We start from the raw sequence: 12,307 nt of genomic DNA, 5'->3' as shown, positions 1-12,307 counted from the left end.
CAGCTGGTTTTTTAAATTGTAGTAAAATTTACCAACCTTAATCATTTTAAGTGTACAATTCAGTGGCATTAAATACAGTTATAGTATTGTAAACTACCACCACCACTATCCATTTCTAGAACTCCTTTCATCATGCAAAACTGAAACTCTGTGTCCATTAAACAGTAACTCCCCACTCCTCCAATCCCTCATCCCCTGGCAAACGCAATTCTGTGTTCTGTCTCCAAGACCTTGACTGCTTTAGGTTCCCCATATAAGTTAGAGGACATATGCAGTTGTCCATTTGTGACTGGTTTATTCCACATGTCTTCAGTGTTTACCCATGTTGTAGCATGTGTCGGAATTCTCTACCTTTTTAAGACTTAATAATATTCCATATCCTTTATATACCACTTTTTGTTTATCCATTCATCTGTTGATGGACACTTGGGTTGCATCCACCTTTTGGCTATTGTAAGTAATGCTGCTGTGAGTAAGAGTGTGTGTATATTTAAGTCCCTACTTTCACTTCTTTTGGATATATACTTAGGAGTAGACTTGTTGCATCATATGGTAATTCTATGTTTAACATTTTGAGGAATCATCATATTGTTTTCCATAATGGCTCCAATTGTTTTCAAATTGTTTTCCAATGCATAAGTGTTCCAATGTCTACATTTCCTGATCAACACTCATTATTTTTTTTAATAATAGCCATCTTAGTGAGTGTGTGTTTTTGATTTGCATTTCCCTAGTGAATAGTGATGCTAAGCATCTTTTCATGTGTTTATTGGCCATTTGTATATCTTCCTTGGAGAAATGTCAAGTCCTTCTGTCCATTTTTTAATTGGGTGTTATTTTTTACTTGTAGAAGTTCTTTATATATTCAGAATATTAATCCATTATCAATATATGATTTACAAATATTTTCTCCCATTCTGTGGATTATCTTTTCCCTTTCTTGGTAGTATCCTTTGAAGCACAATTTTTTTTTAATTTTAATGGAGTCCAAAGATTTGTTTTTTTTGTTGTTTCCTAGCTTTTGATATCATATCCAAAAAATCACCACCAAATCCATTGTCAGAAAGATTTCCCCTATGTTGTTGTTTTTTAATTTTATTTGAGTGTAGATAATTTACAATGTTGTATCATTTTCAGGTGTACAGAAAAGTGAATAATCAGTTATACATATACATACAAATGTATTCATTCTTTTCTCCCATATAGGTTATTACAAAACTATGTTTTTACTAAACCTTTTATACTTTCAGTTTTAACATGTGGGTCTTTGAACCATTTTGAGTTAATTTTTGTATATGGTAGAAGGTAAGAGTCTGACTTCATTCTTTTGCATGTGAATATCCAATTTTACCAACATTATTTGTTGAAAAGACTGTCCTTTTTTCCTTTTCCCACTGAATGGTCTTGACACCCTAATCAAACTCATTTGACCATATTTATAAGGGTATATTTTGGGCCTCTCTATTCTACTTCATTGGTCTATGCCTTTACTTATGACATGTACATGCTGCTTTGATTGCTATAACTTTGTAGTAAGTTTTGAAATGAGGAAGTGTGAATCTTCCAGTTTTTCTCTTTTTCAGGATTGTTTTTGGCTACTCAGAGTCCCTTGAATTTTAGGATAGGTTTTTCTATTTCTAGAAAATATACCTTTGAGATTTTCATAGGGATTGTAGTGAATGTATAGATTACTTCTATTATCTTTGGGGGTTTTTTTTGAATGTTTATTTTTTATTTTTATTTTTATTTTTTTTTTGGCCATGGAGTGCAGTGGCTTGATGGCCTGTTTCCAGACGAGGGAGTTGAACCCAGCCTGCTGTGGTGAAAATGCTGAATCCTAACCACTGGACCACCAAGGGAACTCCCTAATGTTTATTTTTTATTGTGGTAAAATACACATGATAATTGATTCTTTTTTTTTTTTTTTCTTTCCACGGCCACACTTGCAGCATATGGAAGTTCCCAGGCTAGAGGTCAAATTGGAGCTACGGCTGCTGGCCTATATCACAACCACAGCATCACTGGATCTGAGCTGCATCTGCGACCTATGCCACAACTTGGAGCAACACTGGATCCTTAACCCACTCCAGGGATTGAATCTGCATCCTCAGGGACGCTATGTCAGGTTTTTAACCCCCTGAGCCACAATGGGAACTCCATTTCTTCTTAACTTTTAAGCTTTTCTTCTTTTTGCCTTCTATCCTCATGTCATTATTGGCTGTATTTATTTACTTTTATATTTCTTCTTTTGTTATTCTTCATTTATGAAATGATTTCTTTTCTAATTTTTTTCTAGTCGAGCACCTCATTTCTGAATTTTTCTATTTTATGATATCTTTCATAACTTGTATCATTTTCTTAGTATCTTTTAGCTCATTTTGAAATAGTTGGTTAAAGTTTTGACCTGTTTTGTGAACACATTTTTTTCTGGCATCATTTCATTTTCTGTGGGGGTGCTTTTATGCTCCTTATTTTATTTATTCATTTATTTGTTTGTTTGTTTATTTTGGCTTTTTAGGACCACACCCACAGCATATGGAAGTTCCCAGGCTAGGAGTCAAATTGGAGCTGTAGCTGCCGGCCTACACCACAGCCACAGCAATCTGAGATTTGAGCCATGTCAGTGACCTAAACCACAGCTCACAGCAACGAGCCACAGCAATGTGAGATCTGAGCCATGTCAGTGACCTAAACCATAGCTCACAGCAACGAGCCACAGCAATGTGAGATCTGAGCCATGTCCGTAACCTAAACCACAGCTCACAGCAACGCCAGATCCATAACCCACTGCATGAGGCCAGGAATCGAACCCACATCCTCATGGATTCTAGTTGGGTTCATTAACTGCTGAGCCACAACAGGAACTCTATTTTATTTTTACAACTTTTCGGGGTATTTATCTTGAAACTTTACTGTTTTTCATTTTAATGTGAGATTAGTTTTTCTTACCTTTTACAATGAGATGGGGTTTTGGAAAGTGTTAGTAACTTCACAGAGCTCCTTTTTCTGTCTGTGTGTGGCTGTTGGTCGTTATTGTTTTATTTTTGTTTTTGTAGTGCTTTAAAATAAGACAGCTTGGTTTTTGAGATTTCCCTGCCTCTACTCCTTCTGCCTACTTCATTTTTGTTGTAGACTTGCACTATCCAATATGATAGGTATTAGCCACATGTGGCTATGCACATTTAAATTTAAATTAGGAGTTCCCGTGGTGCCTCAGTAGAAACGAACCCAACTGGTATCCATGAGGACGTGGGTTCAGTCCCTGGGCTTGCTCAGTGGGTTGAGGATCTGGCATTGCCATGAGCTCTGGTGTAGGTCGCAGACATGGCTCAGATCCCACATTACTGTGGCTGTGGTGTAGGCCAGCATCTGCAGGTCCGATTTAAATCATAGCCTGGAAACTTTTGTACGCCACAAGTGCAGCCCTTAAAAAGACAAAAATAATTTTAAAATAATTAAAATTCAAAGAATTTAGTTCTTCACTTGCGCTGGTCACGTTTCAAATATTGAATAGCCACATGTGGCTAGTGCTTACTGTATTAAATAACACAGGTGTAGAATATTTCTGTCATCACACAAATGCTATTGGACAGCACTGGCCTGTACCTTTTCTTTCATTTCTGTTGTCTCTGTTCTATTCAGTTTTTTTTTTATTTTATTATAGTTAATCTATAATGTTCTGTTAATTTTTCCTGTACAGCAAAGCTACTCTTTTTCACATTATCCTCCATCATGTTCCATCACAAGTGATTCGATATAGTACCCTGTGCGGTACAGCAGGATACCATTGCTTATCCACTCCAAATGCAATAGTTTGCATCTACTAACCCCAAATTCCCAATGCATCCCACTCTCTCCCCTGCCCCCTGGCAAACACAAGTCTGTCCTCCATGTCCATGATCTGTTTTTATTATGTAGATATATCATTTGTGCCATATTTTAGACTCCACATAAAAGTGCTATCATATGGTATTTGTCTTTCTCTTTCTGACTTATTTCACTTAGTATGAGAGTCTCTGGTTCCATCCATGTTGCTGCAAATGGCATTATTTTCTTTTTTATGGCTGAGTAGTATTCCATTGTGTATATATACCACATCTTCTTAATACATTCATCTGTCAATGGGCATTTGGGTTGTTTCCATGTCTTGGCTATTGTGAATAGTGCTTCCATGAACATTTAGGTGCATGTATCTTTTTGAATGAAAGTTTTGTCCAAATGTATGTCCAGGAATGGGATTGCTGGGTCATATGGTAGTTCTATATATAGTTTTCTAAGGTACTTCCTACTATTTTCTTTAATGGTTGTACCAATTTACATTCCCACCAACAGTGCAAGAGGGTCCCCCTTTCTCCACATCCTCTCCAGCATTTGTTATTTGTGGACTTGTTAATGATGGCCATTCTGACTGGTGTGAAGTGGTACCTCATTGCTGTTTTTATTTGCATTTCTCTAATAATTAGTGATGTTGAACATTTTTTCATGTGCTTGCTGACCATCTGTATGTCTTCTTTGGAGAAATGTCTATTTAAGTCTTCTGCCCATTTTCCAATTGGGTTGTTTGTGTTTTTGTTGTTGAGTTGTATGAGTTGTGTATTTTGGAGATTAAACATTTGTTGGTTGAATCATTTGCAAAGATTTTCTCCCATTCTTTGGGTTGTCTTTTTATTTTCTTTAATGGTTTCCTTTGCTGTGCAGAAACTTTTGAGTTTAATTAGGTCCCACTGTTTAATTAGGTTAAATAAGATGTTGCTGTGATTTATGTCAAAGAGCACTCTGCCTATGTTTTCCTCTAGGATTTTTATAGTATCTGGATTTACAGTTATGTCTTTAATCCATTTTGAGCTTATTTTTGTGTATGGTGTTAGAAAATGTTCTAATTTCATTCTCTTACATGAAGTTGTCCAGTTTTTCCAGCACCATTTATTGAAGAGACCATCTTTCCTTCACTTTATATTCTTGCCTCGTTTGTAATAGGTGCTTGGGTTTATTTCTGTGCTTTCTATCCTGTTCCATAGATCTATATTTCTGTTTTTTTGTGTGTGTCAGTACCATACTATTTTGATGATTGTTGCTTTGTAGTAGAGTTTGAGGTCAGGGAGCCCGATTCCTCCAGTTCCATTTTTTCTTTTCATTATTGCTTTGGCTATTTGAGGTCTTTTGTGTTTCCATACAAATTTTTTTTTTTTTTTTTTGCTATTTCTTGGGCTTCTCCCGCGGCATATGGAGGTTCCCAGGCTAGGGGATGAATCGGAGATGCAGCCACCAGCCTATGCCAGAGCCACAGCAACGCGGGATCCGAGCCGTGTCTGTAACCTACACCACAGCTCATGGCAACGCCGGATCGTTAACCCACTGAGCAAGGGCAGGGACCGAACCCACAACCTCATGGTTCCTAGTTGGATTCATTAACCACTGCGCCACAACGGGAACTCCCCATACAAATTTTAAAATATTTTGTTCTAGTTCTGTAAAGAATGTCACTGGTAATTTGATAGGGATTGCATTGAACCTGTAGATTGCGTTAGGTAGTATTGTCATTTTGACTATATTGATTCTTCCAATCCAAGAGCATGGTGTATTTTTCCATCTATTTGCGTCTGCTTTGATTTCTTTCATCAGCATCTTATAGTTTTCAGAGAACCAGTCTTTTGCCTCTTTAGGTAGGTTTATTCCTAGGTATTTTATTCTTGTTGATGCAATGGTAAATGAGATGGTGCCCTAATACCTCTTTCTGATCTTTCATTTTTAGTATCTAGAAATGCAGTTGATTTTTGTGTATTAATTTTGTATCCTGAGACTTTACCAAATTCATCGATGTGCTCTAACAGTTTTCTGGTAGAGTCTTTAGGATTTTCTAGGTATGGTATCATGTCATCTGCAAACACTGATAGTTTTACTTCTTTTCCAATATGGATTCCTTTTATTTCTTTTACTTCTCTGACTTCCATGGTTAGAACTTCCAAAACTATGTTGAATAACATTGGTGAAAGTGGACATCCTTGTATTCTTACTGATCTTAGGGGAAATGCTTTCAGTTTTTCACTATTGAGAATGATGTTAGCCATGGGTTTGTCATAAATGGCTTTTATTATGTTGAGGTAGTTCCCATCTATGCCCACTCTCTGGAGAGTTGTTGTTTTTTTTTTTAATCAGGAATGGGTGTTGAATTTTGTCCAAAGCTTTTTCTGCATCTGGTTGCAGAAATGATCATATGGTTTTCATTTTTCACTTTGTCGATGTGCTGTATTATATTAATATATCTGCCGATATTGAAGAATCCTTGCATCCCTGGGATAAATCCTACTTGATCATGGTGTATGACCTTTTTAATATATTCGTATGTGATTTACTAATATTTTGTTGAGGATTTTTACATCTATGTTCATCAATGATATTAGTTTATAATTTTCTTTGTTTGTGGTATCTTTGTCTGGCTTTAGTATCAGGGTAATAGTGGCTTCATGGAATGAGCTTGGGGGTGTTCCTTTGCAATTTTCTGGAAAAGTTTCAGAAGAAGAGGTGCTAACTCTTCTCTGAATGTTTGGTAGAATTCATCTGTGAAGCCATCAGGCACTTGACTTTTGTTTTTTGGAAACTTTTGTATTACATTCTCAATTTCAGAACTTGTGATTCATCTCTTCATATTTTCTATTTCTTCCTGGTTCAGTTTCGGTAAGTTGTAGCTTTGTAAGAATCTGTCCATTTCTTCTAGGTTGTCCATTTTATTGACATACAGTTGCTCGTAGTCATCTCTCATAATTCTTTGTATTTCTGCAGTGTTAGTTGTAACTTCTCCTTTTTAATTTCTTGTTTTATTGATTTGAACCCTCTCCCTTTTTTTTTCTTGATGAGTCTGACCAATCGTTTATCAATTTTGTTGATCTTTTCAAAGAACCAGCTTTTGGTTTCATTGATCTTCTCAATTGTTTTCTTTGTCTCCATGTTATTAATTTCTGCTCTAATCTCTATGATTTCTTTCCTTCTACTAATTTTGGGCTTTGTTCTTCCTTCTCTAGATGCTTATAGTCTAAGGTTAGGTTGTTAGATATAGTTTTTCTTCTTTCCTGAGATATGATTGTATAGCTATAAACTTCCCCCTCACAACTGCTTTTGCCATGTCCCATAGGTTTTGGATTGTTGCATCTTCAATGTCGTTTGTCTTTAAGTATCTTTTAATTTCCTTTTTGATTTCTTCAATGATCCATTGATTGTTTAGTAGCATATTGTTTAGCTTAGAAGAGTTTGGGGAGTTCCCGTCATGGCACAGTGGTTAATGAATCCAACTAGCAACCATGAGGTTGTGGGTTTGATCCCGGCCTTGCACAGTGGGTTAAGGATCCAGCATTGCCATGAGCTGTGGTGTGGGTCGCAGACGCAGCTCAGATCCTGCATTGCTGTGGCTGTGGCGTAGGCCGGCGGCTACATCTCTGATTAGACCCCTAGCCTGGGAACCTCCATATGCCGTGGGAGCGGCCTAAGAAAAGGCAAAAAGACCAAAAAAAAAAAAAAAAAAAAAGAGTGTTTTTTTTTTTTCTTGTGGTTTATTTTTAGTCTCATAGCATAGTGATCTGAGAAAATGCTTCAAATAATTTCAGTTTTTTAAAATTTATAAAGGCTTGATCTGTGGCCCAAGATGTGATCTATCCTGGAGAGTTCCATGTGCACTTGAGAAGAAGTATATTCTGCTGCTTTGGGGTGAAAAGTTCTGTAGATATCTTTTAACTCTATTTAGTGACTGGCGTATCATTTAAGGCCTGTGTTTCCTTGCTGATTTTCTGTCTGGATGATCTGTCCATTGCTATAAGTGAGGTGTTAAAAGTCCCCCACTATTATTGTGTTACTGTCAATTTCCCCTTTTATGGCTGTTAGTAGTCACCTTATATATTGTGCTGCTCCTATGTTGGGTGCATATGTATTTAAAATTGCTATTTATTCTTCTTGGATTGATCCTTTGATCATTCTGTAATGTTCTTGTCTCTTGTGACCTTCTTTATTTTAAAATCAATTTTGTCTGGTATGAATATTGCTACTCCTGCTTTTATATAATTTCCATTTGCATGTGATATTTTATTCCATCCCCTCACTTTAAGTCTGTATGTGTCCTTAGATCTGAATGAAGTGGGTCTCCTGTAGACAGCATATATATGGGTCTTGGTTTTGTGTTTTTTTTTCATTTATAATGATTTTTATTTTTTCCATTATAGCTGGTTTACAGTGTTCTGTCAATTTTCTACCATACAGCAAGGTGACCCAGTTACACATACATGTATACATTCTTTTTTCTCACATTATCATGCTCCATCATAAGTGACTAGATATAGTTCCCAGTGCTATACACCAGGATCTCATTGCATATCCATTCCAAAGGCAATAGTTTGCATCTATTAACCCCAAATTCCTGGCCCATCCCACTCCCTCCCACTCCCCCTTGGAAACCACAAGTCTGTTCTCCATGTCCATGATTTTGTTTTTTGTGGAAAGGTTCTTTTGTGCCGTATATTAGATTCCAGATATAAGTGATATCATTTGGTATTTGTTGATGCACCTGACTTAGTATAAGAGTCTCTAGCTCCATCTATGTTGCTGCAAATGGCATTACTTTGTTCTTTTTATTATGGCTGAGTAGTATTCCATTGTGTATGTATACCACATCTTCCTACTCAATGGACATTTGGGTTGTTTCCATATCTTGGCTATTGTGAATAGTGCTGCAATGAACATGCGGGTGCATGTGTCTTTTTCAAGGAAAGTTTTGTCCAGATATATGCTCAAGGGTGGGATTGCTGGGTCATATGGTAGTTCTATTTATAGTTTTCTAAGGTACCTCCATACTGTTTTCCATAGTGGTTGTACCAATTTACATTTCCACCAGCATTGCTTGAGGGTTCCCTTTTCTCCACACCCCCTCCAGCATTTGTTATTTGTGAACTTATTAATGATGGGTCTTGGTTTTGAATCCATTCAGTTAGTCTTTTTCTTTTAGTTAGAGCATTTAATCATTTATATTAAATGTAATTACAGGTAAGTATGTATTTATTGTCATTTACTTCAATTTTATTTTTTTTATTTTTATTTTTATTTTTTTTGTCTTTTTGCTATTTCTTGGGCCGCTCCTGTGGCATATGGAGGTTCCCAGGCTAGGGGTCTAATTGAAGCTGTAACCACCAGCCTATGCCAGAGCCACAGCAACATGGGATCCGAGCCACGTCTACGACCTACACCACAGCTCACTGCAATGCCGGATCTTTAACCCACTGAGCAAGGCCGGGGATTGAACCCACAACCTCATGGTTCCTAGTCGGATTCGTTAACCACTGAGCCACAACGGAAACTCCAACTTAAATTTTCTTTATTGCTATTTTGGGTCTTTTTTCTTTCCTTCCTCTTTCTGTTGTCTTTTCATGTTTTTTTTTTTTTTTTTTTTTTTTTTTTTGGTCTTATGTCTTTTGTCTTTTTAGGGCCACACCCATGGCACGTGGAGGTTCTCAGGCTAGGGGTCTAATCACAGCTACAGCTGCTGGCCTATGCCAGAGCCACAGCAATGCCAGATCCGAACCACGTCTGTGACCTACACCATAGCTCATGGCAACGCCGGATCCTTAGCCCATTGAGCTAGGCCAGAGATCGAACCCGTAACCTCATGGTTCCTAGTCGGATTCATTTCCACTGCTCCACGATGGGAACTCCTTTTCTTGTGACCATGTTTAGTGTTATATTTGGCTTGGTTTTCCTTTTTTATGTGTGAGACCATTAGAGTTATTTGACTAGTGGTTCCCCTTGTATTTTGATATATCCATCTATTTATGTGCGGAACTATTTCATCTTGCTGGTGTCCTTAATTTCAAATGCATTTTCGATTCTTCAGTTTCTTTTATCAATGTCAAACAGTTTTAAGTGTACAAAAATATCACCTACTTGGTTAAATTTATTTCTTTAAATGTATTGTTTTTAATGATATTATAAATGGAATTGTAATTGTTTTCTTTATTTCTCTCTTAGATATTTCATTGTTAATGTGTAGAAAGAAATGATTTTTATATGTTTATTTTGCATCCTGCAAATTTACTGAATTTGTTTATTTGTTCTAACAGGTTTTTTGGTGGGGTTTTTACAGTTTTTTATATGTAAGATCCAATCATCTGAAAACAGGCAATTTTCTTCTTCCTCTCCAATTCGGATGCCTTTTATTTTTTTTTCCCCTAATTTCTCTGGTTAGGACTTAAATGACTATGTTGAAAAAAAGTGGTGAGAATGAGCGTCCCTGTCTTATTCCTGAGTTTAGAGAAAAACCTTCTAGTATTTCACCATTGAGTATGTTGTTAGCTGTAGATTTGTCATATGGCCTTTATTATGTTGAGGTATGTTCCTTTTATACCCAATTTTTGAGCTTTTATTATGTGAGGGTATTGAATTTTGTCAAGTGATTTTTCACATCTGTTGAGAGGATAATAGGATTTTTATCTTTCTTTCTATTAATGTGCTGTATTATATTTATTGATTTGTGTATGTCAAACTGTCTGTGTGTTCCAGGGATAAGTCCCACTTGATCATGGTGTGTGACCCTTTTAATGGGCTGTTGAATTCTGTTTGCTAATATTTTGTTGAGAATTTTTACATATGTATTCATTGAGGATATTGGCCTGTTACTTTTTTTCTTGTGGTATCCCTATATGGCTTTGGTCTCAGGGTAATGCTGGCCTCATAATATGAATTTTGAAGTGTTCCCTCTTCAGTTGGAAGAGTTTAAGAAAGATTGGCATTAATTCTTCTTCAAATGTGATATAATTCACTACTGAAAATGTCTGGTCCTGAGCTTTTCTTTATTGGAAGGTTTTTGATTATTGATTCAATCTTCTTATTATTGGTCTTTTTAGATTTTCTGTTTTGTCCTGATTCAGTCTTAGTAGGTTATTTAATTCTTAGTTTCATTGATTTTTTTCTATTATCTTTCCAGTCTCTATTTCATTTATCTTTTTTCTCTAATCTTTAATTCCCTCCTTCTGCTAAATTTGGGCTTAGTTTTTTCTTCATTTTCTTAATTCCTTGAAGAGTAAAGTTATGTTGTTTGAGATCTTTTCTTAATGTAGGCATTTATTGCTATAAACTTCCTTCTTAGAACTATTTTTCCCATATTCCCTGAGTTTTGGGGGGTTTGTTTCTGTTTTGTTGTTGTTGTTGTTGTTTATTGTTTTCTTTGGGTTTTTTGGCCATTCCTGCCCATGTGGAAGTTCCCAGGCCACTGCAGTGACAATGCTGGATACTCAACCAGTTGCACCACAAAGGAACTCTTTTTTTTTTTTTTTTTGAGTTTTCTGTTTTTTTTTTTTAAGTTTTGATATATCATGTTTTCTTTGTTGTTCTCAAAATACTTTCTTTTTCTTTCTTTCTTTTTTTTTTTTTGTCTTTTTGCTTTTTAGGGCCGCACTTGTGGCATATGGAGGTTCCCAGGCTAAGGGTCTAATTGGAGCAACAGCTGCTGGCCTACACCACAGCTCATGGCAACGCTGGATCATTAACCCACTGAGTGAGGCCAGGGATCGAACCTGCAACCTCATGGTTCCTAGTTGGATTCCTTTCCACTGTGCCACAATGGGAACTCCTCAAAATACTTTCTAATTGTCCTTTTGATTTCTTCTTTGATCCATTGGTTATTCAGGAGTGTGTTATTTAATTTCCGTGCATTTATGATTTTTTTCTCTTATTTTGTTGTTATTGTTGTTCCATGCCATTGTGGTGGAAAAGATGCTTGATATGACTTTGATCTTCTTAAATTTGTTAAGGCTTTCTTTCTGGCCTAACATATGATTTGTCCTAGAATTTGTTCTCTGTGTGTGTGTGAGGACTATATATTCTGGTGCTGTTGGATGGGATGTTCTGTATGTGTCTTTTAGGTCACTTTTGTCTGTAGTGTTATTTAGGTCCACTATTGATTGACTTTCTGTCTGGATGACCTATGCATTATTGAAAGTGGGGTGTTGAAGTGTCCCCTACTGTTATATATTTCTATTACTCCCTTCAGTTTGGTTAATATATGTTTTCTAATATTGAATGTGTATATATTTACAATTGTTATATCCTCTTGATGAATTGACCCCTTTATCACTATATGCTGACCTTCTTTGTCTCTTGTGACCAGTTTTGTTTGTCTATTTTATCTGATAAGTATAGCTACTCTTGCATTCTCTTTTTCAAATGCTTTCTTTTTTTTAAATTAAAGTGTAGTTGATTTACAATATGCTAATTTCTGTTGTACAGCAAAGGTTTAGTTATACACATGTATACATTCTTTTTAAAATATTCTTTT

At 36.2% G+C, this 12,307-nt stretch overlaps 1 protein-coding gene across 1 annotated transcript in view; it reads left to right on the top strand.

Moving 5' to 3' along the window:
* The window catches only part of TEX11 (testis expressed 11), a 381,172-nt gene that overhangs the window by 223,445 nt on the left and 145,420 nt on the right, over positions 1-12,307 (top strand). The gene's annotated exons all lie outside the window — the stretch shown is intronic.

The sequence above is a fragment of the Sus scrofa genome, chromosome X (assembly GCF_000003025.6).
Source record: "Sus scrofa isolate TJ Tabasco breed Duroc chromosome X, Sscrofa11.1, whole genome shotgun sequence".
In the NCBI taxonomy this organism is placed as follows: domain Eukaryota; kingdom Metazoa; phylum Chordata; class Mammalia; order Artiodactyla; family Suidae; genus Sus; species Sus scrofa.
This window is presented reverse-complemented; position numbering and strand designations above follow the sequence as displayed.